We start from the raw sequence: 4781 nt of genomic DNA on the forward strand, positions 1-4781 counted from the left end.
GGGAGGGATAGGAGGGGGGCGGCCTCTTTGGTGCTAGGCCAACGGGGCTCATGTCCCAGCCCTGCCACTCGCTAGTGTGCGATCTTGCACAAGTTAGTCACTGTGCCTCGGTTTCCCCATCTGCAAAAGGGGGTGATGATACTCCAGGCTATAATGAGGAGTAAAGGTGTTGAAATATGTGTGGGTATCAGAACGGTGTCTGGCTCATAGCACGGGTTCTATAAGCGGTCACTGCTACTATTGTTATGGTTGTTATTGTCTCTTAAGGTAGAAGTGAGCAGTCACAGCTTGGGAGGACAGGACCACACCTGGGCTTCAGGGACAGTGGGAGCCAGAGATGGAGTCCCCCCATGGATGTCTGAGTGCTCTGGGCAGAGCCACTGTCTCCTTGGGATGAGACACTGGCCCCCTGCCGCCCTAGAGCTCCATCCTGCCTGTGCTCCCTGTGTATGGGACACCTCCCCGATGACACCCAGGGGAAGGCACCCCACTTCTGGGACCATCAGCTGAGGCTGTGGGAAGCAGGAAGGAAGAACCGGCAGCTTCCCAGTCAGCAGTGGCAGTGGGGGCGAGGGTGGGGGCAGATCCCAGGAAAACCTGCAGGTGGGGCTGGGCAGACGGTCTCCTGGATTCCACATCCATTCCACAGGGTGGGCAGCAAAGGTCCCCCAGTGCCTCGTGACATGCCCAGGGCCACACACAGCAGGCAGCAACAGGGACCGGCCCATCCTTACGGGAACTGCCTCTGCTCGGCACTTGCCCTGTATTATGTCCTTGTTCTTAGGGCGACTGTAATGTGGTCAGCACCTTCTGAGCGCTGGCCGCATGCCGGGGCCCTCTGGAAACCCTCCAGAAACTAACCACTTGACTGTGCTCTCCCAACCCATGAGGAAGAGACTCTGGACACCCATTTTACAGATGACAGAAGCTGAGGCATGAGAAATAATCATTTAGCAAGGATCACAGAGCCAGTAAACCAATTCCAGTTCTGACTCCTCTGGAGGCACAAACTTTGTCTCTCTCTCTACTTTTTAATCAGGGAGAAAGTCTTTAATCTGCGTGGTTTATGAACACATCTAGCTGTTGAGTTTTGGATGAAATAGTTGATTATGACATTCTCATATCTGCAGCCATTCAGAGGAGCAGAGAGAGATTACGTAGCTACCTTTGGTCTCCCAGGAAGTGCACATTATAGGAGGACTTTCTGAGAAAGTGTAGAAAGGAAAGAACACAGCTTCTCTCTCTCTTTCTTTTTACATTAATTGGTGAAGTCATTATATTTCATACTAAGGTCCCCTACCTGTTTTTTTTTTAATATTTTTTTAAAATTTTAATTTGAAATAATAGTAAACTCATAGGACATGCAAGGACAAATCCAGAGAGGCCACCTCCCATGTGGTCACCCCTTGCATAACCACAGCACAGTCCCACCACCAGGAAGCTGGCACCCTCCACAGAGCCTGGGGGTTTTCTCTGGCTCCACAGAGGAAGCTCAGGGGGTAGAGCTCTTCACCCGGGGTCACCCCGCTGGAACTGGCCATGTTCCGAGTCTCCAGGAAGTATGAGAGGCCAGCCCCACTCCCCCGAACCCCCAGTCTGGGGTTTTCTCTCTTGCCATACACAGAGGGGCTGGGGACCCTCCCACAACTGCAGAGGCACCAGGGTTGGGGGTGTCCAGCCTCTGAGAGAGCTGCGGGGGCCCCAGGAAGCCAGCAAACAGCAGGCAAGTCAGCCTGGCCTCCTCCAAGGCACCTGAAAAACTGCTGGACCCCAGGGGCATGTGGCTGAGGACAGGGACTATAGGAGCCTCGCCCTCAGGGTCAGCTTTTCAGTAAGAATAAACAATGAAATGGTGTTGCTGTTTGTCCAGCTGGCTGACTTGGTCACAGGCCTCCCTGCGGCCAGTTTCCATCAGAGCTGCCAGGATCTTCCCAACCCCAGACCTTTTTTCTAGAACATCTCACAGAGATCAGCCAGGTAATGCAAAGGGAAAGCGGTGGGGGTGGAGTGGGGGTGGGGTTCTTGGGGACACAGTGCAGGACAGACTTACTCATGACCCCAGGCAAGGCCTCTGCATGCCTCCACCTGGGAATAGCTGAGCAGGCCCTTGTGTGAGACAGTGGTGGCACCCAGCTTCAGACAGATTTCTCCCTCTGGGTGTCTAGAGTCTGCTGCCTGAAATTCCACCATCAGGTTGTCATCCGTTGTTAACAGCTTGGTGCTCTGTGGAGTATGGATTCCCCTGCAAAGGTTGGAGGAGGAGACACAGGTGTGTGGATGATCACAGGCTCGGTGGAAAGGCTAGCATAACGCTTCTATAGGCTCTGAACGTTTGTGCAGGATGAGAAGTCAGGGAGGGCTTCCCCGAGGAGGTGATTCTGAGCTAAGTTCCTGAGCAGGAGTTTTCTGTAACTACCACACAGATTCCCATAAACCACAGAAATGTAGCCTCTCCCAGCTCTGGAGACCAGAGATCCATGTCAGGGTGTCAGCAGGCTTGGCCCCTCCAGAGGTGGCTCCATGTCCCTCTCCAGCTTCCAGGGGTGGCCAGTGGCCTGTGCCACTCCTCAGCTTCTAGATGGGTCACTGCCTTCTCTGCCTCCATCATCCCATGGCCTTCCCACTGTGTCTGTGTGTCCCAGATTTCACTCTCCCTTGGTTTGTAAGGACACGTGGTTGAACTTAGGACCTGCGCTAAACCCAAGGTCATCTCATCTCAAGATCCTTAACGGAAGTACATGAGCAAAGACTCTGTTTCCTACTAAGGTCACATACGCAGGTCATGGAGTCAGAATGCAGATACACTTTTAGGGGGACACAGTTCAGCCCACTTGGGGTCCTGTCTGCTAACGTCGATTGGGAAGAAGAGGGAAGGCATTCAGGCAGAGGCACCGCTGAATTAGGCGTACTCTGGCACTGGGAAGATACAGGGTAGGTTGTTAAGCAGGTGCCAGCCAGTTTACACCCTGAGTTTCAACTTGAACATGAAAACAATGGGAAGCCACTGGAGGGTTTACGTGGGTTATGGTCTCATTTGCTTCTCCCATGTCTCTGAGAAGGGCTTCCCAGGTAGCTCAGTGTAAAAGAATCTGCCTGTCAACACAGGACACACAGGAGACACAGGTTCAACTACTGGGTTGGGAAGATGCCTTTGAAGAGGAAATGGCAACCCACTCCAGTATTCTTGCCTAAAAAACCCCATGGACAGAGGAGCCTGGCGAGCTATAGTCCTTTGGGTTCGCAAAGAGTTGAACACGCCTGAAGTGACTGTGCACACACGTGTCTCTGAGAAGCCAGTCTTACGAACCCCATTTACAGATGACAACACTGAGGCTCAGGCAGGTTAAGTCATTTGCACAAGAGTAGACCATCAGGAAAATGGCAGAGGCAGGATTTGAACTCCAGCCCCATCTGACTTCAGAAGACAAATGTTGCAGGGATCTGTGTCCATGGGAGGCTACTCAGGAAGGAGGAAAGGAACAGAGTGGGATCAGGTGCCAGGCTCACCACCCCATCTGAGAAGAGTTCTCTAATGCTGGGCCTGGAGGTTGCCACGTTGATGCTCTGAGACCCGCCTCCTTCACCACAGCTGATTGGTGGAGAAACAGGTCACCTGACTCAAGCTGAGCCAATCAAATTCCTCCCCCCAAGAAGATGCTCTTGAATATACAACATAGTCTCAGGTAACTTCTTGAGTTTCTCAGTACTTCAGTTTCATCTCTGGAAGTTGGAAGGATGAAAGCAGTATCTTCTTCTATGGCTGCTGTGTGATTACGTGAAACCCAGGTGGTGAAGTCTTTTGCCCAAGACCTGGCACACAGAAAATGCTGGGCAAACTTCAGCCAGCCTTAGTGGTACAGACAGAGGGGTAGGACTTGTGCTTTGTGGAGGCCGTTTCCTATCCTGTCCATGAGGAAGAGGGACGGGAGGGAGACCCAGAGAGAGAGGAGGAGCAGGAAGAGGAGAGGGAAGGAGAGAGTGAAGCCAATACGTTCTTGACAGGTTTTCAGTTTGTGCCAACCGATATGAGACTTGGCCGCCCTCCCTGCATTGAGGTTCAAGGAAACAGCTCCAGGTTTCCCAGTCACTGGCCACCCCAACTTTGCCCTGGGCTAGCACAAACGGGGTTTTATTTTTTGTAATCAAAGCCAAAACAATACAGAACACCAACCACAGCACTGCTTGACTGGAGATGGGTTGGCAAGCTGAAGGCCCCATGGAATCCACTGGAACCACCTCTGAACTGGAAACCAGGGATCTCCTGCGACCGACCTGGTGGCTCCATAAAGAAGCCCCCTGCCCACGCCCTCCGCCACGGCAAGTCAGAGCTGTATTGTGGGGTCAATAGCAAGGCGTCCAAGCGGCCAACATGCCTGTGACTGCCCAGAAGCCTCACATCCTGAGAACACACCCATGGCCTCCCCACCCCACATTCCACACCCACGCTGCCTGCTCGCAGATGGACAGCTTCTGGAAAGTTTCACACTCATCCCAGGAACTTGTTGAACAGGTGTCTTGAGATGGGTGAGTCCCCTGCCCATTAGGTGCTGCCCTGGGCAAATCGGGCTGGAGAATGTGTGAGAGTACATTGGGGGAATTAAAGTCTCATGGGTCATGTGCCAAGGTGAATGCTAACAGCTCTTATCCATGATGTCCTCGATAACCCAGTTGGAAAGATGCCATCAGCTGCATTGACAGCAAAAAGAATTGAGGCTCAGATACTGCAAGTTTCTAGCTCAAGGTCAGTTGTAAGTGGGGAGCCAGAGCTTTTCCTCTACCTG

Source organism: Bison bison, unplaced genomic scaffold (assembly GCF_000754665.1).
Source record: "Bison bison bison isolate TAMUID 2011002044 unplaced genomic scaffold, Bison_UMD1.0 scf7180017864295, whole genome shotgun sequence".
NCBI classification, from domain to species: domain Eukaryota; kingdom Metazoa; phylum Chordata; class Mammalia; order Artiodactyla; family Bovidae; genus Bison; species Bison bison.